We start from the raw sequence: 25,261 nt of genomic DNA on the forward strand, positions 1-25,261 counted from the left end.
CGTAGAGAAGAGTATTTGAGTTACGAGTTTGGCCTTCAATTAAAACAATGTGGAATAGTTTCACAAATTCGTGCCACCTGGAACACCACAACATAATGGTGTGTCCGAACGTCATAACTTACTTTATTGGATATAGTACAATCTATGATGTTTCTTACCGATTTACCACTATCGTTTTGGGGTTATGCATTAAAGACAGCTGCATTCACGTTAAAGGGCACCATCTAAGTCCGTTGAGACGACACAATCTGAACTGTGGTTTGGCAAGAAACCAAAGTTGTCGTTTCTTAAAGTTTGGGGTTGTGATGCTTATAAGAAAAAGTTTCATCATGATAAGCTCAAACCCAAATCGAAGAAATATGTCTTCATAGAATACCCAAAGGAAAATGTTGGGTACACCTTCTATCATAGATCCAAAGGCAAGATATTTGTTGCTAAGAATAGATCCTTTCTAGAGAAGGAGTTTCTCGCGAAAGAAGTGAGTGGGAGGAAAGTAGAACTTGATGAGGTAACTGTACCTTCTCCCTTATTGTAAAGTAGTTCATCACAAAAATCTGTTTCTGTGACTACTACACCAATTAGTGAGGAAGCTAATGATGATGATCATGTAACATTGGATCAAGTTACTACCGAATCTCGTAGGTAAACCAGAGTGACATCCGCACCAGAGTGGTACGGTAATCCTGTTCTGGAAGTCATGTTACTAGACCATGACGAACTTGCGAACTATGAGGAAGCGATGATGAGCCCAGATTCCGCGAAATGGTTTGAGGCCATGAAATCTGAGATATGATCCATGTATGAGAACAAAGTATGGACTTTGGTTGACTTGCCCGATGATCGGCAAGCCATAGAAAATAAATGGATCTTCAAGAGGAAGACGGACGCTGATAGTAGTGTTACTATCTACAAAGCTAGAATTGTCGCAAAAGGTTTTCGACAAGTTCAAGGTGTTGACTACGATGAGATTTTCTCACTCGTATCTATGCTTAAGTCTGTCCGAATCATGTTAGCAATTGCCGCATTTTATGAAATCTGGCAAATGGATAAACAAAACTGCATTCCTTAATGGATTTATAAAAGAAGAGTTGTATACGATGCAACTAGAAGGTTTTGTCGATCCTAAAGGTGTTAACAAATATGCAAGCTCCACGATCCATCTATGGACTGGTGCAAGCATCTCGGAGTTGGAATATACGCTTTGATAAGTTGATCAAAGCATATAGTTTTATACAGACTTACGGTGAAGCCTGTATTTACAAGAAAGTGAGTGGGAGCACTACAATTTTCTGATAAGTATATGTGAAAACATATTGTTGATCGAAAATAATGTATAATTTTCTGGAAAGCATAAAGGAATATTTGAAAGGAGTTTTTCAAAGAAAGACCTCGGTAAAGCTGCTTACATATTGAGCATCAAGATCTATAGAGATAGATCAAGACGCTTGATAAGTTTTTCAATGAGTACATACCTTGACAAGATTTTGAAGTAGTTCAAAATGGAACAGTCAAAGAAAGAGTTCTTGCCTGTGTTGCAAGGTGTGAAATTGAGTAAGACTCAAAGCCCGACCACGGCAGAAGATAGAAATAGAATGAAAGTCATTCCCTATGCCTCAGCCATAGGTTCTATAAAGTATGCCATGCTGTGTACCAGATCTATTGTATACCCTACACTGTGTTAAGCAAGGGAGTACAATAGTGATCTAAGAGTAGATCACTGGACAGCGGTCAAAATTATCCTTAGTGGAATAAGGAAATATTTCTCAATTATGGAGGTGACAAAAAGGTTCGTCGTAAAAGTTACGTCGATGCAAGTTTTGACACAGATCTGGATGACTCTAAGTCTCGATCTAGATACATATTGAAAGTGGGAGCAATAAGCTAGAGTAGCTCCGTGCAGAGCATTGTTGACATAGAAATTGCAAAATACTTACGGATCTGAATGTGGACAGACCCGTTGACTTAAAATTATCTCACAAGCAAAACATGATCACACCTTAGTACTCTTTGGGTGTTAATCACATAGCGATGTGAACTAGATTACTGACTCTAGTAAACCCTTTGGGTGTTGATCACATATCGATGTGAACTATTGCTGTTAAATCACATGGCGATGTGAACTAGATTATTGACTCTAGTGCAAGTGGGAGACTGAAGGAAATATGCCCTAGAGGCAATAATAAAGTTATTATTTATTTCCTTATATCATGATAAATGTTTATTATTCATGCTAGAATTGTATTAACCGGAAACATAATACATGTGTGAATACATAGACAAACAAGTGTCACTAGTATGCCTCTACTTGACTAGCTCGTTAATCGAAGATGGTTATGTTTCCTAACCATAAACAAAAGAGTTGTTATTTGATTAACGGGATCACATCATTAGGAGAATGATGTGATTGACATGACCCATTCCATTAGCTTAGCACCCGATCGTTTAGTATGTTGCTATTGCTTTCTTCATGACTTATACATGTTCCTATGACTATGAGATTATGCAACTCCCGTTTGCCGGAGGAACACTTTGTGTGCTACCAAACGTCACAACATAACTGGGTGATTATAAAGGAGCTCTACAGGTGTCTCCAAAGGTACATGTTGGGTTGGCGTATTTCGAGATTAGGATTTGTCACTCCGATTGTCGGAGAGGTATCTCTGGGCCCTCTCGGTAATGCACATCACATAAGCCTTGCAAGCATTGCAACTAATGAGTTAGTTGTGAGATGATGTATTAAACGAGTAAAGAGACTTGCCGGTAACGAGATTGAACTAGGTATTGGATACCGACGATCGAATCTCGGGCAAGTAACATACCGATGACAAAGGGAACAACGTATGTTGTTATGCGGTCTGACCGATAAAGATCTTCGTAAGAATATGTAGGAGCCAATATGGGCATCCAGGTCCCGCTATTGGTTATTGACCGGAGACGTGTCTAGCCAATATGGGCCATCCAGGTCTCCGCTATTGGTTATTGACCGGAGACGTGTCTCGGTCATGTCTACATTGTTCTCGAACCCATAGGGTCCGCACGCTTAAGGTTACAATGACAGTTATATTATGAGTTTATTCATTTTGATGTACCAAAGTTTGTTCGGAGTCTCGGATGTGATCACGGACATGACGAGGAGAGGGGGCCTTAGTGGAAAAGAGAAGAGGCAGCCCTTCATGGGCCGCGCGCCCCTCCCCTCCTTGGTCCGAATAGGACAAGGAAAGGGGGCCGGCCCCTCTCTCTCTTTTCCCCCCTCCGCGAATCCTATTCCAACTAGGATTGGGGGGGGGGGGAATCCTACTCCCAGGGGGGGTAGTACTGTCCTGGCGCGCCCTCCTTGGCCGGCCGCCTCCCCCCTTTAGTCCTTTATATACGGAGGCAGGGGCACCCCAGAGACACAAGTTGATCCACGTGATCTATTCCTTAGCCGTGTGCGGCGCCCCCAGCCACCATAGTCCTCGATAATATTGTAGCGGAGCTTAGGCGAAGCCCTGCAGCAGTAGTACGTCAAGATCGTCACCACGCCGTCGTGCTGACGGAACTCTTCCCCGACACTTTGCTGGATCGGAGTCCGGGGATCGTCATCGAGCTGAACGTGTGCTAGAAACTCGGAGATGCCGTAGTTCGGTGCTTGATCGGTCGGATCGTGGAGACGTACGACTATATTCAACCAAACGCTTCCGTTGTCGATCTACTAGGTGTGTAGATCATACTCCCCCTCTCATTGCTATGCCTCACCATGATCTGCGTGTGCGTAGGAATTTTTTTTGGAAAATTACTACGTTCCCAACAGCCGCGACGCGGCGCGCCCGTTCCGCCGGCTCACCTCGGCCGAGCTACTCGAGCATCGCCGCCAAGGGTTGTGCTTCAACTGCGACGAGACCTACATGCCCGGCCACATCTGCCCCCAACTCTTCTACCTGGAGGCTGCAGACTACATTGAGGAGGACGCTGTCGCCGCCGGGCTCGGCGACCTGGCCGTCCCAACTGTCGCAGAGGTGTTTGACGCTGGTTGATCACCTCGAGGAGTTCAGCAAGCGCTTCCCCACCTTACAGCTCGAGGACGAGTTGTTTGTGGCGGGGAGAAGTGTTATGACCGGCATATTAGGGGCTTAGCCCAAGTGGGTTATGGCCCAAGTTATCTTATGTTATTAGGGGCTTAGCCCAATTATCTTATCGTTATTAGGGTCGTTTGCTTAGGAGTCAAGTAAACCTCTCTATATAAGGAGAGGAGATGTATCAATCTAATCAAGCAAGAAGCAATCAGTATTTGCTCGGCTTCCCTTAGGGAGCCGGGAGACCTAACCCTAGCCGCCTCTTGCACCGCCGCCGCCTCTTCTCCACCACGCAAGGACGGCGCCCAACCGCCGGCCGACGCGCCTCGACCTCGTCTTCCTCCATATTTTCCCCTACAATCTCCGCCCTAGAACCGGCAGAACCCTAGCTCCTAACATGCTTACTGTTGACGATGCGCCGCCGGGGATGCGTGCGCACGCGGGAGTTGCCGACGCTTGGGATGTGGACTCACACGGGAGTGTCCCCCGATTCAGTTCCGTCGTAGCCTCATTCGTACGTATGCTTTGATCTGTTTTCATGTTCTGTTCTTGGGCCTTCGTGCTTGGTTCTTGGGCGTTCGTGCTCTCTACAACCCCTTTCTAAGCCTTTTGGTTGACTATAGGTATGAACTATGGGTGCAGACGTTGGACCCAAAAAGCTGCAGTAACAGAGATAGATGGGTATCAATCACTTCAATTTGTTGACGAGGTATAAGACGGCTACACACTGACTTTTTATTTCTGGTTAACACCAATTAGTTGATTGCGTTAATTACCTATATTTTTATTGGCTGCAAAAGTTACAACTTACTAATCTAAGGTTGTAATGCATGCAGTTTACTGCCTGTGCATTGTCGAAGACACAAACCAAGAACATCGTATGAGAAAGAGAGGACCAAACAAGTGAAACATTGCATTACAGATTTCAGAACTGCAGAAAACAAGATGAATTTGTTTATAATAGTCTCATCATCTTATGTCTGTGGGAGCATAGATGGAGCTATATGCCTTGACCAATTTCTTAATAACACAATTTTCCCGAGTATTATAGCATCACGGTTAACAAAAGTGATGTCTGCACTCGGCTCTAGAACAAACAGATTTCATAATAGGTGTTCTACTGAGCAAGGAAACTGATTTCAGAAACCAGAATTTCCATGTTGACAATATATGTGGTCAGGCAAGATAGCATCAAACAGTTTGAAAGTTAGTGCATTCTTTATCCTTAATCATACATGTCCGACCGGTCTATTTTGTTGTTCCTAGATTTCCTAGCTAAATGTGTATAGTTCCCTTTCGATCAGCTAAACGTCAATATGTTGGATGATGTTGTGGAGAGGGCCACCGAGAGGGGGGTTGCATTGCCAAAGTAGAAGGTGGCCATCGCCTTGACCTGACTGGACCTCCTGACCTTTCACAACGCTCAAATAGGAAACACATGTTGGAGAAGGAGACCACAGGCTAATTGGAAGCATCAACTATTTGTTAGCTATCAATCTTGTCCTTTGAGCATATATACTTTATTTCTTAAACCATTATGCATGAGCTTTGCAGGATGATTTGGATGAGTGGATCAGAGGACGGCATGAGTAGGTATTTCCATTCGATCATACCCAAAATGATAATGTATACCCTCACTTAAGATGATGGCTCTTCTACTCTGCTAACATAACATGCATGTGCTTGTGTGGAGTGCCTGCAAAATTAATAGCTCAAGTCTCTCAACACGCAGATGTGGAGAGGCTTCTCCTAGCGGTCATTGCAACTGTGATATGCATTTCCTTGCTTTCGGCTCTGATCAAGTTTGTAGCGTCTGGGAATGTGCATATGAAAATCCACACGTAATTGTATTGTAATGCGATATGGTTGTTATATTGTTTTCGCACTAGTTTCTAGAGATGTTCAAGTTATCTCATATACTATATCGAATTATAATGGATAAGTTAGTGTACATACTGATTTGAAGATCCTTTTGATGTCATACACATATTACTGCAGGACCATAGCGGACCATTGCAATGCGGCAAATCAAATTTTAATACTCAGCACTCTTCTATGTGGATCAGTAAGTTGTTTATCTACTTTCACTTTTAAATTGCTTGTTGAAGACACTTGATTCACTTTGTGCTTGTTACTTTAATCTTGCTAAGTGCATACCGAAAAAATTCTACTTGCCCCTTGTCATGCACAAAATCGAATTAACATTGCAAATTACTTTACGCGAATCTGATCCTATAGTTAAATATTATTTGGTCTAAGAAATGAGATGAAGTTTGTCCCTAGAATATATAATGGACTGAAAACAAAACCCAAGATGTGGCAATTCAAACACCCAAGAGAAATTACTTGCATACCTTGTTGAGATGATCTTTTTAAAGTTTCTGCGTTTACCAGCTTGGTGAATGAGTCACTTGAGCTCATGGTACTTGTCACACTTCTCACTCCAACTGACTTCTTACTCCTGAAAGAAAACATAATTGAAGGTCACATAGTATACACAGGAATAAACACATCATTCATCTACTTTATATTTCCTAGATTCAGTGTAGTACAAAGGTATAACCGAAAAAAGTAAATGTGCCGAGTCAAGAATAAATGCAAATAGAGAGAATAGTACAAGACAGAGATCGCCTAAGAAGTAAGACTGCTTATGAATTGTGATTTGTGATAGAAGAAAAGCAGGTAGGTATGCAGGGATGATTTAATTACAGGTGAATAACCACATGATGAAGAATATATTTTAGTAGAGATGAAGAATGCCTACATATGTAGTATCAGTCCTTTATTTTATCCATTTTAGTAGGGATGAAGAATATACCAGGGGAAACGAGAAGCTTTTTTTTGGCACATGCTAACTTTCTAAATGCTTAGCATGCAAAACATAACAGGAAACATATAATGTCGATGTGTTCCTGCTTGTTACAGTAAGTCCAGGTGTAGAATTAATATTTATTTAGACTCTACTGGATTAATAGTACATGATTGAAATGCAACTCATGGGAGTTTTGACAGCCAACATCCCCTGCTCCTGTATTTTTAATAAGACCAACATCTACAATGTGAGCAGCATGATTTTGTTCTCTCCTTGTCTTGGCTACTGACCAGGGGATCAAAGTGCAACCATTTACTTTAATTTCCTTGTAGATAGCATGGAGTATGGACAAGTTTGGGCCCGTGTCTAGGACTGCGGAGACCACCACAGAGGCATCTGATTCCAGTATGACAGTATCTTCAGAACATCCAGGCAAGAATTGGCTTTAACTTCTTCAAAATCAAAATGAGGTATCTTTAGTATCTTCAGCCACAATACGACCTGCAGGAAGACCGCGGGTGGAGTGTGCTTGAACGGCAGCTTGGCCACCGGCTGCACGCCCTTCCAGACGGCCAGGCAGAGATTCTTCGCCTCGGCAAGCGCCTTGGCCTGGAGCCATGCCAGGTCATCGTCGCCGAAGATGGACGCCGGCAACAACATCGATCTCTGTGATACCGACAGAGTTGGTTGTGGAGCGAGACCGTGGCGGGGCGGCACGTCAATCTATGTGATACCGACGGTGTTGGTTGTGGGGCAAGACCATGGCGGGGCGGCGCGAGGCCATGGTGGGGAGAGGACATGGGTGCGAGGCCATGGAGGCTGGTGGGAGAGGAGGTCGGCAAAGCAAAGCCGTGGTGGGGAGAAGCGACTTGTGTGAGCGACTGCTGTGTAGTGAGGGGGCTACCTGTACGGCGAGAGCGTTACGGTGAGGTACCTGTACATATAGGAGTGGCTACCTGTATGGCGCCAGCAGTCCTAAATACGCCAAACAAGTGATCTAGACGTACCACATGGCACATGTGGCCAACTATCCATGGCACATGTGGCCAACTATCCAAGTTAAGTTGATGATGAGTATGATCTAGACATGAGCCCGTGTACATAAGATCTAGATATATGGAAATCTCACAAATTCGGAGAGACCATCTAGCGTACTTCTCAATTTTGGTATTGGTGGTGCCATTATTATTCGAGATTATTTTGATGTTAATTTTTTGTCTTTTGAATTTAAAATACTTGAATCATGATCTGGGTGCTTCTTCTTGATCTGGTCGGTGAGTGAGGATGTAAGAAACAGGGACATAGATGCACATTGGGCTTAGAATTTAGGGAGATAGAAACCATCTAACTACCCTAAAATAAATCTGAACCCTTATAATGAAGCTTGATGACCGTGCAGATGAATCTGAATATTTAATTATCTTATAATTATGCATATGATGATGGAGCAGCTATTTGGGCTGATCTCCTGCTGTTCTAGCAAAGTTTGGTTTAGTATTTTGTTTTTCTCTATGAAAGATCAAGTAGTCTGATACCGAGCTCCTTCTTTTATAGTAATCAAATTTTGAGTTTGCAATGATTGTTCGTGCCTAATTGGCAATATATATTGGCAACAAATTATTTTTGTTGTCAGACAAAGGGCATGACGGATGGCACCAGCGGAAAGGTGAGCGCCGGTGGAGATAAGCGAGAAAAGGAGTAGCGCGAGGCGGTAGACACCCTTCAAGAGGATGAGAGGGCCCGCTGCTGGGGGATGGTCCTAGGTATCTTCTTCTATCTCTGGATCCTATAAACTATATATCTCCCTAATCTGCGTTGACACGTAGTAGTGGCGGGTACAAGTGTGTGGCTGCTCCAGTGCCGCCGCATGCCCCAGTGTCGCCTAAACATGGATGCAGGTGGATGTGGGCACCGTGGCCGCCACCAAGGATGTAGGGGTCCCGCCACAACCGGCGAGGACGCGGTAGGCGTGCCGAAACTGTAAGGACACGGGAGCCGTACTACGGCCTTAGTGTTTTTCCTAATTTCTTTAGGTATGTGACGTCGATTTAATATTCACATATATGCTGAAATTCTGACACCAAAGAACCAGCTGTGGAGTTATATGAAATTTCTTGCTAAAGCTATACCATTCTTTTTAGTACTGACTAATCACTGGTACGCGTCGGTGCTATACAAACGGTTTTTTAACCCCTTTCCGTGACGGCGTTCGGAACCGTCACCTAGTGAGTGTGGGCGATAGGGGGGGTCCTTCCCACACGACCCAGAAACCGTCGAGGATATGCCCTCCTGGCACACACGCTCGGCAAAATGCGGTCGTGTGCGACCGGCGAGCACTCAAATACAGAAATACGTAAAGTAGTGCTAAAAAATACAATTATACAGGCGAAATCATTTTCGGTCGTAAGTACATCCCACACAGTCAGTCACCGCTAAATGTTTTCGTTCGTATATACATCCCACACAGTCACTTCAAAGAAAACGTTTGCGCAAGGTGGCGTAACGCAAACAGTTTTGAAGAGAATGTCGTGTGTGATTGTTCATTGATCCAACACGGTTTATTCCTAGAAACTGTGTGCGTTGCCTGAGGTCATAGCCCACGTTGTTTTCTCAATAACCGTTTGCAATAGGAAAACCGCTGATTAGCCAATTAGCGGGCTAATTGCCCTATTACTAATAATCCATTTACTAATCTAATTGACATTCATATTAAGCATATAATATATTCCATTTCCATATTAAGGAAGCAGGATTTCATAATTGAAATACATCGGAGTACAACATGATATAGCTTCAGCACTCAGCTAGCCCATTACACAACTGCACCAGCAGCAAGTTTCACATGCAACATCTAGAACCTTTTGAAATTAGCATCATAGATGGTACATAGAGAGATGCATCTCATCTGGAAAACTGCTGAAGCGGAAGGCGAATATTGAGCCTTCATTCATGTTGAAGGTCTTTGTAACTTTAGGCCAGTGCCTGTGGATGATTGACCGTCCATCCTTCGACCTCTTCAGAAACACTTCAATATTGAACCGTGGGTGTTGTATGAAAACTTTCCTCGCCTCCTGACCACAGAGGTGGTTTGAGAGGTAATCATCAGTGAAGCCGGGAAACAAGGATGTGCATAAATATCTTCTCTATATTGGAAATGGGGAAAAGGAATAAAAAAGGTAAGGTATAATAGTTAGTACCATCTTGTAAACCTCAGTGCTTCCCATTGTTTTCCTGCAACACATATAAGGTAGTTAGTCATCAGGTTAAGTAAGGGTTCGCATGCTATCAGTAAAATATGTTGATGATAAATAAGCACATTGCAGATTCATCAGATTTATTCAAGCCACATGGAAAACCCATTTATCCAAACCAAGCATGATTAAGAACTAGGAAATATAGCACTTGTATATGTTTCTCATGTATTAAATGCAGCCAAATTCGATTTATTCCTCACATGGTATACAATAACAGAATGCGGCCACAACAATTGAACATCGCATTGCAAAATTGAACCAAGCAGTTAACTAAACACCACAACAAATGAATCAAACGTTAACTGAGCACCACATTGCACAATATAACATACTCCTAATAGAAGATCAGACAGTTAACCAAACCAAGCATGCTTAACAACTTGGAAATATAGTAATTGTAATTTTTTCTCATGTATTTAGTACAGCCAAATTCGATTTATTCCTCACATGATATACAATAACAGAATGCAGCCACAACAATTGAACATCGCATTGCAGAATTGAACGAAGCAGTTAACTAAACACCACAACAAATAAACCAAACGTTAACTGAGCACCACATTGCACAATATAACATACTGTAATAGAAGATCAGACAGTTAACCAAACCAAGCATGCTTAACAACTTGGAAATATTGCACCCTGAAGAATTGAACATCACATTTGCAGAATTGAACCAAACAGTTAACTGAACACCACATTGCACGACATATAGAACATATACACTATAGAAGAAGATTGCATGGTAAAAGTAGATAGCACAATTCACTAGAATTTGTTAAGGAAAGGCAGTAGCTAGCAAACTGAACATGGGTCCTTATAGTGAGCTAATAAGACAAGCTACTCCTCATTGTCGGAGATATCGATGACGATTGGCTCCTTGGACATGGAAGAGGGCGAGGCCTCTGCATAGTGGGTGCCCTCGTTGTAGCGGTGAGTTGCCTGAGCCGCTCCGGGCACCAACCTGCTAGCTCTCGAGATGAGGTAAGCACGTGCACGCTGAGAAAACATCTCGTAGTCTTCGTCGAAGGCACCGACAGTGGCCTTGATAAAACGCCACGAACTATCGTTTAAATCAGCCAACCGCGTCGTGGCATCGGCGCAAGCGTCAACGGTGGCCTCGATGGCGAGGTGCTCCTCCAAGATCTGGGGGTCGGCACGAATGGCAGCCATCACGACCTCATCCGCGCGTGCGGCCGCGATTTGCTTCTCCGCTGACAAATGCTCCTTGAGATCCTAGCTATACTGCGTGCATCATTGCTTAGGCCAGAGCTTATTGATACGTCTCCGTCGTATCTACTTTTCCACACACTTTTGCCCTTGTTTTGGACTCTAACTTGCATGATTTGAATGGAACTAACCCGGACTGACGCTGTTTTCAGTAGAATTGCCATGGTGTTATTTATGTGCAGAAACAAAAGTTCTCAGAATGACCTGAAACTTCACGGAGATTATTTTTGGAAATAATAAAAAATATTGGTGAAAGAATCAATGTCAGGGGCCCCACACCCTGGGCACGAGGGTGGGGGGCGCGCCCCCTGCCTCGTGGGCCCCCTGGAGCTCCATCGACCTCAACTCCAACTCCATATGTTCATGTTCGGGGAGAAAAAAATCAGAGAGAAATATTCATCACGTTTTAAGATACGGAGCCGCCGCCAAGCCCTAAACTCTCTCGGGAGGGCTGATCTGGAGTCCGTTCGGGGCTCCGAAGAGGGGAATCCATCGCCATCATCATCATCAACCATCCTCCATCACCAATTTCATGATGCTCATCGCCGTGCGTGAGTAATTCCATTGTAGGCTTGCTGGACGGTGATGGGTTGGATGAGATTTATCATGTAATCGAGTTAGTTTTGTTAGGGTTTGATCCCTAGTATCCAATATGTTCTGAGATTGATGTTGCTTTGACTTTGCTATGCTTAATGCTTGTCACTAGGGCTCGAGTGCCATGATTTCAGATCTGAACCTATTATGTTTTCATGAATATATGTGAGATCTTGATCCTATCTTGCAAGTCTATAGTCACCTACTATGTGTTATGATCCGGCAACCCCGAAGTGACAATAATCGGGACCACTCCCGGTGATGACCTTAGTTTGAGGAGTTCATGTATTCACTCTGTGTTAATGCTTTGGTCCGGTACTCTATTAAAAGGAGGCCTTAATATCCCTTAGTTTTCGCTGGGACCCCGCTGTCACGGGAGGGTAGGACAAAAGATATCATGCAAGTTCTTTTCCATAAGCACGTATGACTATATTTGGAATACATGCCTACATTATATTGATGAATTGGAGCTAGTTCTGTGTCACCCTATGTTATGATTGTTACATGATGAACCGCATCTGGCATAATTCTGCATCACTGATCCAATGCCTACGAGCTTTTCACATATTGTTCTCCGCTTATTTACTTTTTCGTTGCTACTATTACAATCACTACAAAACCCAAAAATATTAATTTTTCTATCGTTACCGTTACTTCCATATTACTTTACTACTAAACACTTTGCTGCAGATACTAAGTTATCCAGGTGTGGTTAAATTGACAACTCAACTGCTAATACTCGAGAATATTCTTTGGCTCCCCTTGTGTCGAATCAATAAATTTGGGTTGAATACTCTAGCCTTGAAAACTGTTGCGATCCCCTATACTTGTGGGTTATCAAGACTATATTCTGGCGCCGTTGCCGTGGAGCATAGCTCTATTCTTTGAGTCACTTGGGATTTATATCTTCTGGTCACTATGAAGAACTTGAAAGACGAGAAAACAAAGATTTATCCCTCAACTACGAGGGGAGGTAAGGAACTGCCATCTAGCTCTGCACTTGATTCATCTTCTGTTTTGAGTAAGCTTGCGACACCTAAACCTGCTGCTGCTATTAATTCTGATATGTCGCATGTTATTGATGATGCCACTTCTGCTATGCATGATACTTATGATGAAACTATTTCTATGCTTGATACTACTGTGCCACTTGGTGAATTTCTTGATGAACAACTTGCTAGGGCTAGAGAGAATGAAATTATTGAAACTGATAATATTCATGAGAGTGATGATGAAGGCTCTTCCAATAAATATGAATTACCTGTTGTGCCTGAGGGCTATGTTATGGATGAAGAAACTGCTAGAGACTTTCTTGCTTGCAATGATAGAAGTGATCTTAAGAAATTATTAGCTAAGCTGAAACAAAAAAAAACTCTGAATGCTAGAATGAAATATGATCCTTCTTATGCTACTTCACCTATCTTTGTTACTAATAAGGATTATGAATTCTCTATTGATCCTGATATAATCACTTTGGTTGAATCTGATCCTTTCTATGGCTATGAATCCGAAACTGTTGTGGCACATCTTACTAAATTAAATGATATAGCCACCCTGTTCACTAATGATGAGAAATCTCGCTACTATTATATCCTTAAGATATTTCCGTTCTCATTAAAGGGTGATGCTAAGATATGGTTTAATTCTCTTGATCCTGGTTGTGTGCGTAGTCCCCAGGATATGATTTATTACTTCTCTGCTAAATATTTCCCTGCTCATAAGAAACAAGCTGCTTTAAGGGATATATATAATTTTGTGCAAATTGAAGAAGAGAGTCTCCCACAAGCTTGGGGGAGGCTTCTCCAATTACTTAATGCTTTGCCTGAACATCCTCTTAAGAAAGATGAAATACTTGATATGTTTTATAATGGACTAACCAATGCTTCCAGAGACCACCTGGATAGTTGTGCTGGTTGTGTTTTCAGGGAAAGAACACCAGATGAATCTGAAATTCTATTGAATAATATGTTGACCAATGAAAATAATTGAAAACTTCCTGAGCCAGCTCCTGAACCAACTCCTAAGCCAACTCCGAAGAAAATAGGTGTTCTATTTCTCAGTCCTGAAGATATAAGAGGCAAAGAAATCTATGAAAGAAAAGGGTATTAAAGCTGAAGATGTTAAGAATTTACCTCCTATTGAAGAAATACATGGTCTTAATTTACCGCCTGTTGAAGAAATATAGATCTTAATTCATCACCTATTGAAGAAACACATGGTCTTGATAACCCGACACAGGTAGTAAAGGTAAATTCTCTCTATAGATATGATAAAGCTGAAATCCCTCCTACTAAGTTTGCTAGCCAATGTTTGGATGAGTTTGATAACTTTAGGGTTAAGCAAGAAGACTTTAATGCTTATTTTTGTAGACAATTAAAACAAAATGCTTATATGATTGAACACTTGGGTGATTATATGTCTAGAGTTAAAGGTGAACTTCAACTCATTAGTAAACATGCTTCTGTGGTTACCACTCAAGTAGAACAAGTACTTAAAGCTCAGAATGATTTGCTTAATGAATTGAATAGTAAAAATAATGACTATGCTGTTAGAGTGGCTTCTAGAACTGGTAGAATGACTCAGGAACCTTTGTATCCTGAAGGCCATCCTAAGAGAATTGAGAAATATTCTCAGAGAAATAATTTAGATGCACCTAGTCCTTCTAAAAATAAGAAAAAGAAAAATGTTAGGACTTTGCATGCTTCTAGTGAACCTATTGCTGAACCACCTGAGAATCCAAATGATATTTCTATCTCTGATGCTGAAACACAATCTGGTAATGAACATGAACCTAGTAATAATGCTAATGATGATGCTCAACCTAGCAATGATAATGATGTAGAAATTGAACCTGCCGTTGATCTTGATAACCCACAATCAAAGAATCAATGTTATGATAAGAGAGACTTTGTTGCTAGGAAACACGGTAAAGAAAGAGAACCATGGGTTCAGAAACCCATGCCTTTTCCTCCCAAACCATCCAAGAAAAAAGGATGATGAGGATTTTGAGCGCTTTGCTGAAATGATTAGACCTATCTTTTTGCGTATGCGTTTGACTGATATGCTCAAAATGAATCCTTATGCTACATACATGAAAGAAATTGTTACTAATAAAATAAAGATACCGGAAGCTGAAATTTCCACCATGCTTGCTAATTATACTTTTAAGGGTGGAATACCTAAGAAACTTGGATATCCAGGAGTACCCACTATACCATGCTCCATTAAAAGAAATTATGTTAGAACTGCTTTATGTGATCTTGGAGCCAGTGTTAGTGTTATGCCTCTCTCTTTATATCGTAGACTTGATTTGGATAAGTTGACACCTACTGAAATATCTTTGCAAATGGCCGATAACTCAACCGCTATACATGTCAGTATTTGTGAGGATGTGCCTGTTGTGGTTCCAAATGTTACTATTTTAACGGACTTTGTTATTCTTGATATTCCCAAGGACGATAGTACGTCTATTATTCTTGGAAGACCCTTTTTGAATACTGCAGGGGCTGTTATTGATTGCAACAAAGGCAATGTCACTTTTCATGTTAATGGTAATGAGCATGCAGTACACTTTCCGAGGAAACAACCTCAAGTCCACAGTATCAATTCTATTGGAAACATTCCATCGATTAATTTTGGAGGTTTTAAATTTCCTCTTCCTACTGTCAAAAAGAGATATGATATTCTTATTATTGGGGATGTGCATATCCCCGTTGAGGTAACATACTATTATTCAAAATTTCTCCGGTTTCATATTATTCGAAATGAGTTTGTTAACAAGACCTGATCAACCTTGTTAGTGGATTCCTTTTGATGAGCATGAGATGGATGAAACTAGAAGGCACAACCTTCTGTATCCTCTTTTTACTTTCTGTTATTTAGTTGAAATAAAGTAAAAATAATATTTTTCTGTCTGTTTTCTAAATTATCCGTGCAATATAAAAATACCCCGAAAATAAAAGTTCTCCAAATGCCCTGCCAATTTAATATGATTTTTTCTGAAATATTTGAGAATATTTGGCACTGAGAACACAACAGGGGGAGCAAGCACGTGGGCACGAGGGTCCAGGGTGCGCCCACCCCCCTGGGCGTGCCCCTGCCTCGTGGGCCCATGGTGGCTCCCCTGCACACCCACACACTTCTTCCTCCCAAAAAAATCACCAACCAGATCAAGCACAAGTTCTAGCTCATTTTGCTGCGATTTTCGATCTCCTTTCTCAAAGCACCTCTCACAAAACGGCTTTAGGGGATTGTTCCTTGGTATGTGACTCCTCCATTGGTCCAATTAGTTTTTGTTCTAGTGCTTTATTCATTGCAAATTTGTGTTGCCTAGGTAACCATGTTCTTGAGCTTGCATGTCAATTTTATATGGTTCCAAGTTGTTCTAATGCATGATATAGGCTCTAGGCACTTGTAGGAGTAGTTGCTATCAATTTTGTTGAGCTTGGTTCACTTTTATTTGAAGTTACTAAAAATTTCAGAAAATGATGAAGAGATTTTTGAGCGGTTCGTCGAGCCGAAGCTCGAAGGAAAAACAAAGTGAAGAAGAAGAGAGGCCCAAATATAATCTGCCTCGTACCGCGGAAGTTTGGCCGCGTGAATGGCCTTGTGATGATTTCTTGAGAGCAGCCGGGATTTATGATGATTTTTATGAATTGGTTGAGAATGCAGGCCTCACCGACTTCCTCCGCAACCAACACGAACAGTATCTCTTACTCACCAATACCTTTGGGCAAAATTTTCATTTCCATTCTAGGAGGTCACCACCTACGGTGGATTTTTATTTATATGATGAGTATAAGGAGATGGCCCTTCATGAATTCTATAGAGTTTCCAAGTTACCTTTTCCGGGTATCATAGAGGAACCACATAGTAACGATGTGGAGGGGTTTATTGATACAATTGCTATAGGGGAAACTAGGAAGGTTTCCGATGCAAGAATTACTAGCAAACATTTTCCTGTTCTACGTTACTTTGCAATATTTGCTAGTAGATGCTTAATTGGTCGCGGAAACTGTGACAACCTTAGTGCCCCTGATATTGTTATTTTGTGCCATGCCTTGTTCCGTGATGACACATTTAGTATGGGCGCTATTGTTGCAAAGCGGTTAAATCTTAACCATACTAAGGGCCCCATCTTGGGAGGCATCTTCGCCTCGTGCCTCGCTGCACATTATAACATACCTATTAGGCACTATGAGAAAGAAGAAAAGTTGCTGCCTACTGCTTATTTAGATTATAAGAGTATGGTAGCGCATGATTTTATTGTTAAGAATAGGGAAAGGGAGCTTAAATATAAACTGTTATTTGATAAAAATCACCCTGAGACTATTACCTTGCCTACTTCTTCCTTGTTTGATTTGTTTGCAGGCAAGTATCTCGTTCCGCTAGCGGCCATCCACGCCTATAGGAACCCTACATCAGCTACAGAGCCAGAGCCGGAACCACAAATTGATCCTCCACGACAGTCTAATTACCAGTGGGATCCAGAGGCGATTGCCAACCAGTGGCAATTCGAGGCTTCATCTCAGTACAATCCCAACTATAACCTTGTATATCCGCCAGGCCATCCGTGGCAATAGACCAACTTAGGCCAAAAGCCTAAGCTTGGGGGAGTACGTATCTCTCACCCACATTACATTCATATTTACACACTCATTGCTAGTTGTCGGTGCTCATACTCTTTCACTGTAATATCCATGCTAGTTTATTTTCCTTTTTATGCTTTCTTCTTGTGTGTTTGATAAACCTTAAGAAAAACAAAAAAAATAATGGTAGCTTTCAGTTAGTTTACTTTTCTTTCTTGTAGTAATAATTGAAAGAAAACCCAAAAGATTTCCCGTCCTTCTTTTGCTTGTTGGGAGCTTTCCTGTGTAAATAGTTTCATTTCATTTCTTTTCTTTGGGGGTCTATAGGAGAAGACCATGATTACAATTGTTGAAGTGGCTCTTATATGCATTATTGTTGATTTAACCAAGAGCCCATATTGCCTTGTCTTCTCCTGTTTATTGAATGCTCGCAGATTCCATCTTAGTCCAATGCACGTGCACTATTATTATTATTCACATCGTTCGGTCGTGCAAGTGAAAGGCAATTATGACGATATATGATGCAATGATTGAGATGAGAGAAGCTGGTATGAACTCGACCTCTCTTGTTTTTGTAAATATGATTAGTTCATCGTTCCTGATTCAGCCTATTATGAATAAACATGTTTGCAATGACAATTAGAGATTATAGTTACTTATTCCATGCTTAATTAGCTAGGAGTTTATAATGGTTTACCTTGCGTGCCAACATTCTAGTAAAATGGTTGTTATGTGGTATGATGGGGTGGTATCCTCCTTTGAATGATTCAAGTAACTTGACTTGGCACATGTTCACGCATGTAGTTGAAACAAAATCAACATAGCCTTCACGATATTTATGTTCATGGGGGATTATATCCTACTCATGCTTGCACCCAATGTTTATTAATTTTAATGCATGTTCATGACTGTTGTCGCTCTCTAGTTGGTCGCTTCCCAGTCTTTTGCTAGCCTTCACTTGTACTAAGTGGGAATACTGCTTGTGCATCCAATCCCTTAAACCCCAAAGTTATGCCATATGAGTCCACTATACCTTCCTATATGCGGTATCTACCTGCCATTCCAAGTAAATTTGTATGTGCCAAACTCTAAACCTTCAAATGAAATTCTGTTTTGTATGCTTGAATAGCTATCAACTAGGGCTGTCCGTATCTTCCATGCTAGGCGGGTTATTCTCAAGAGGAGTGGACTCTGCTCCTCACTCACGAGAAAATGGCTGGTCACCGGGATGCCCAGTCCCATGCTTAATGCAACTCAAATCAAATTAATTGCAAACAAAACTCCCCCGGGACTGTTGTTAGTTGGAGGCACTCGTTGTTTCAAGCAAGCCATGGACTGATGTTTGTTGGTGGAGGGGGAGTATAAACTTTACCATTCTATTTGGGAACCGCCTATAATGTTTGTGGCATGGAAGATATCGCCATCTCTTGGTTGTTATGTTGACAACGAAAGTATGCCGCTCAAAATATTATTTATCTCTATTTCAAAATCGAGCTCTGGCACCTCTACAAATCCCTGCTTCCCTCTACGAAGGGCCTATATATTTACTTTTCATGTTGAGTCATCACCATCTTATTAAAAAGCACCAGCTGGAGAGCACCGCTGTCATTTGCATGCATTACTATTAATTTATATTGGGTATGACTATGACTGGATCTCTTTTACCATGAATTACAATGTTTAGTCAGTCCTTGATCTTTAAAGGTGAACTGCATTTATGTTTTGTGGTCTCAGAAAGGGCTAGCGAGATGCCATCTTGTTATATCATATTATGATTGTTTTGAGAAAGTGTTGTCATCCGAGATTTATTATTATTGCTCGCTAGTTGATTATGCCATTGACATGAGTAAACATGAGACCTAAATGTTATTGTGAATATGGTTAGTTCATAATCTTTGCTGAAAACTTGAATGCTGGCTTTACATATTTACAACAACAAGAGCAAACAGAGAGTTTGTAAAAGTTTTCTTTATCACTTTCAGTTTATCAACTGAATTGCTTGAGGACAAGCAAAGGTTTAAGCTTGGGGGAGTTGATACGTCTCCGTCGTATCTACTTTTCCAAACACTTTTGCCCTTGTTTTGGACTCTAACTTGCATGATTTGAATGGAACTAACCCGGACTGACGCTGTTTTCAGCAGAATTGCCATGGTGTTATTTATGTGTAGAAACAAATTCTCGGAATGACCTGAAACTTCACGGAGATTATTTTTGGAAATAATAAAAATATTGGCAAAAAATCAATGTTAGGGGGCTCACACCCTGGGCACGAGGGTTGGGGGCGCGCCCTACCCCCTGGGCGCGCCCCCTGCCTCGTCATGAGCCCCCTGGAGCTCCATCGACCTCAACTCCAACTCCATATATTCATGTTCGGGGAGAAAAAAATCAGAGAGAAAGATTCATCGCATTTTACGATACGGAGCCGCAGCCAAGCCCTAAACTCTCTCGGGAGGGCTAATCTGGAGTCCGTTCGGGGCTCCGGAGAGGGGAATCCGTCGCCATCGTCATCATCAACCATCCTCCATCACCAATTTCATGATGCTCACCGCCGTGCGTGAGTAATTCCATCGTAGGCTTGCTGGACAGTGATGGGTTGGATGAGATTTATCATGTAATTGAGTTAGTTTTGTTAGGGTTTGATCCCTAGTATCCATTATGTTCTGAGGTTGATGTTGCTATGACTTTGCTATGCTTAATGCTTGTCACTAGGGCCCGCGTGCCATGATTTCAGATCTGAACCTATTATGTTTTCATGAATATATGTGAGTTCTTGATCCTATCTTGCAAGTCTATAGTCACCTACCATGTGTTATGATCCGGCAACCCCGAAGTGACAATAAGCGGGACCACTCCCGGTGATGACCTTAGTTTGAGGAGTTCATGTATTCACTATGTGTTAATGCTTTGGTCTGGTACACTATTAAAAGGAGGCCTTAATATCCCTTAGTTTCCGCTAGGACCCCGCTGTCACGGGAGGGTAGGACAAAAATGTCATGCAAGTTCTTTTCCATAAGCACGTATGACTATATTCGGAATACATGCCTACATTATATTGATGAATTGGAGCTAGTTCTGTGTCACCCTATGTTATGATTGTTACATGATGAACCGCATCTGGCATAATTCTCCATCACCGATCCAATGCCTACGAGCTTTTCACATATTGTTCTCCGCTTATTTACTTTTTTGTTGCTACTGTTACAATCACTACAAAACCCAAAAATATTACTTTTGCTATCGTTACCATTACTTCCATATTACTATGCTAATAAACACTTTGCTGCAGATACTAAGTTATCCAGGTGTGGTTGAATTGACAACTCAACTGCTAATACTTGAGAATATTCTTTGGCTCCCCTTGCGTCGAATCAATAAATTTGGGTTGAATACTCTACCCTCGAAAACTGTTGCGATCCCCTATACTTGTGGGTTATCACTTATTTGGTGGAGGGGTTAGTGATTTGGGTGGAAGGTGTCGCGCTCGCGTCGGCGGCCGGGGCATGTGGGATGTGGAAGGAGGAGGAGGATGGGGGTCGGGTGTGGATTACCTGCCTGGATAGGCAAGGCCGAGCAGTGTGAAGGAGGGTCGCCAGCGAGGAGGCGACGCTGCAAGCAAGGATTGAAGGTTTCAACTTGAAAAGGAAGGAGGAAATAGGGGAAATGTGGCTTTTGGTAAGGGGGAGGGGACGCGGAGGTAGATATTTCCATGGAAGCCAAAAATTTGGAATTGCTTCAGCGAAAAAACTGGCATGCAAAGTGTCATCAGACACGGTCCCTTATTCAGAGCGGGCTTTGGACTGTAGTGGTCGCACCTTCTCGCGTAAGCCGTATGCGTACTATACTCCGACGGTGCTCCAAGATATTTTGTGCTGCATCTCACATGGTTGGTTATAATAAACTGTGTGGGATCTACTTGATTTTTCGTCTTGATTTGAATTACATAATGGGGTCACAACGGCCATGGACGGTGTTTGAATTGCTAGACCTTTTATCTGCAGTGAACATGCAACTATATGTGTGTCATAAAAGAATTGGAATTATGCAGGGTTCATTTGGACATTTTTATGCATTAACTGAGTTTTCAATGCATTTATGTGCATAATTCAAATTTGAACTACATGCACATGCTCCAGTGCATATAAATTGGTTGAAAAATCAAATCTTTGTCCTTGGGTGCATGCTTAGGTCCCATGCAAGAAATGGGAATGAATGTCAAACACCCTGACACCGTCACTCGGCCGCAAACATTGAGATACCTTGTCTTTAAATTCTAGTAAATCCAAAACTAATCTGAAATTCATGAAACTTGGCATGCTATCATGGAGCGGCATCAACATGTCATGGTAAATTTTTGTCCCATTTGGGGCAGGTTTGAGTATATGCTTCTCACAAACCAGAGCTTCTCACAACAAGCATGATAGTTTCGCTAGGGAACGCCCCACCTTTGGGGATGAAACGATATCCATTGCCTCTTATTGCTTTCAAGAAATTTCTCATGTCAACATAGAACAACAGGAGTGTTGTGTTATTTTTTGTGATTTTTCGAGGTTCGTTTGGACATTTTTTACGCATTAACTGAGTTATCAATGCAATTATGTACATAATTCAAATTTGAACTAAATGCACATGCTCTCTAATGCATATAAATTGATTGAAAATTCGAATCTGTGTCCTTGGTTGCATGCTTCCAGTGCAAGAAAAGGGAATGAATGTCAAACACCCTACCACGGTCACTCGGCCGCAAACATTGAGATACCTGGTTTTTAAATTCTAGTAAATCCAAAGCTCTTCTGAAATTCATGAAACTTGGCATGCCATCATGGAGCGGCATCAACATGCTGTGGTAATTTTTTTGTCCCATTTGGGGCAGGTTTGGGGATATGCTTCTCACAAACAAGAGCTTCTCACAACAAGCATGATGGTTTCACTAGGGAACGCCCCACCTTTGGGGATGAAACGATATCCATTGCCTCTTATTGCTTTCAATTTTTTTCTCATGTCAACATACAACAACAGGAGTGTGGTGTCGATTTTTGGGATTTTTCGGTGTTCATTTGGACATTTTTATGCATTAATTGAGTTTTTAATGCATTTATGTGCATAATTCAAATTTGAACTACATGCACATGCTCTAATGCATATAAATTGGTTAAAAAATCAAATATGTGTCCTTGGGTGCATGCTTAGGTCCCATGCAAGAAATGGGAATGAATGTCAAACACCAGGGCACGATCACTCGGCCGCAAACATTGAGATACCTGGTTTTTAAATTATAGTAAATCCAAAACTCATCCGAAATTCATGAAACTTGGCATGCTATCATGGGGCGGCATCAACATGCCGTGGTAAATTTTTTGTCCCATTTGGGGCAGGTTTGGGGATATGCTTCTCACAAACCGGAGCTTCTCGCAACAAGCGTGATGGTTTCGGTAGGGAAGGTCCCACTTTTGGGGACGAAATGATATCGATTGCCTCTTATTGCTTTCAATTTTTTTCTCGTGTAAACATAGAACAACATGAGTGTTGTGTCAATTTTTGGGATTTTTTGGGGTTCGTTTGGACATTTTTATGCATTAATTGAGTTGTTAATGCATTTATGTGCATAATTCAAATTTGAACTACATGCACATGCTCTAATGCATATAAATTGGTTGAAAATTCAAAAATGTGTCCTTGGGTGCATGCTTAGGTCCCATATAAGAAATTGGAATGAATTTCAAAACCAGGGCAACGTTGATTGCCGGTAAAACATTGAGATACTTTGTTTTTGTAAATGCAAAACTCGTCTGAAATTCATGTAACTTGACATGCTTTCATGGAATGCATCAACATGCCGTCGTAATTTTTTTGTCCCATTTGTGGCAGGTTTGGGTATATGCTTCTCACAACAAGCATGATGGTTTTGGTAGGGAACGCCCCACCTTTGGGGACGAAACGATATCCTTTGCCTCTTATTGCTTTCAAAAAATTTCTCGTGCCAACATGGAACAACAGGAGTGTTGTGTTATTTTTTTGTGATTTTTCGGGGTTTGTTTGGACATTTTTATGCATTAAGTGAGTTTTCGATGCATTTATGTGCATAATTCAAATTTGAACTACATGCACATGCTCCAGTGCATATAAATTGGTTGAAAAATCAAATCTTTGTCCTCGGGTGCATGCTTAGGTCCCATGCAAGAAATGGGAATGAATGTCAAACACCCTGCCACCGTCACTCGACTGCAAACATTGAGATACCTGGTTTTTAGATTCTAGTAAATGGAAAACTCGTCTGAAATTCGTGAAACATGGCATGCTATCATGGAGCGGCATCAACATGCCGTGGTAAATTTTTTGTCCCATTTGGGGCAGGTTTGGGTATATGCTTCTCACAAACCATAGCTTCTCACAACAAGCATGATGGTTTCGGTAGGGAACGCCCCACCTTTGGGGACGAAACGATATCCATTGCCTCTTATTGCTTTCAAAAAACTTCTCGTGTCAACATAGAACAACAGGAGTGTTGTGTTATTTTTTTGTGATTTTTCGGGGTTCATTTGGACATTTTTATGCATTAACTGAGTTCTCAATGCATTTATGTGCATAATTCAAATTTGAACTACATGCACATGCTCCAGTGCATATAAATTGGTTGAAAAATCTAATCTTTGTCCTTGGGTGCATGCTTAGCTCCAATGCAAGAAACGGGAATGAATTTCAAACACCAGGGCACCGTTGATTGCCGACAAAACATTGAGTTACTTTGTTTTTAAATTCTAGTAAATCCAAAACTCATCTGAAATTCATGAAACTTGGCATGCTATAATGGAATGGCACCCAACATGCTGTGGTATTTTTCGTGTCCATTTTGAGAGAAGCGCACTCGAATAACAGCCAACAAAGGCATTTTGAAAAAAATAGGTGCCCACTTTAATATCTCAAACGTTTGTATAATTCAAATCGTGTGTGTTATGTTAACCATTCACATGATGCCATGTGCCTTGGTTTTAATGGCTACAGGTTTTAATGGCTCTTGATCGCATACGTTTTAGATAGAACACCCGTATGCAAAGTGAGAGCAGGATTTGTGCATCTCTTGAACACAAACGGTTCTTTTGGCTGACCCGTGTGAACCACGTACAAACAATTTGGTGCAATTTGCATCTGTCATATTGGGTATGTTGCCATTTGTCAAACAAGAAAGATTGGCATTTGTTGATATAGTAACATTGCCATTTGCCAACCTTGTAACACTGCGATTTGTCAAAATATGAAGCTAAAAATCACTTGTAGTATCTAAGTTTTGCAACTAAAATTCAGTAATTAAGCATAGATGGAGGCGAGGAGGCATCAGCCGGGCGTGCAGTGGGTGGTGCAGTACTATTCGATTTGACAGCGGGCGGCGCAGTTCCCGATACGGCTTTAATGCAGACGAGTGAAAGGGTAGCGGTTCCTGAAATTTTGAACGGCCAATGATGCATCCTCCTTCAATTAGCATCGTGTGAATGCATGAGGGAAGTAATGGGAGGAGGACCAGGAAAAGAGGCAGCACGATGTGAATGCAACGCAGTTTGCACTCATATAAAGCCGCCCCTCCATTCCAATGCATCTACTACATTGTACGCACCTAAGCATTTGCCTAAGCACCTACACTAATAAGCACAAAAGTGCTCACTCCAGACCCATGGCGGCGATGCGCGCGAGCGGCCAATGGCTGTGCCAAATGGTCCACGACGCTGGCCTGCGGCATGG

The sequence above is a fragment of the Triticum urartu genome, chromosome 2, assembly GCF_003073215.2.
Source record: "Triticum urartu cultivar G1812 chromosome 2, Tu2.1, whole genome shotgun sequence".
Taxonomy (NCBI): domain Eukaryota; kingdom Viridiplantae; phylum Streptophyta; class Magnoliopsida; order Poales; family Poaceae; genus Triticum; species Triticum urartu.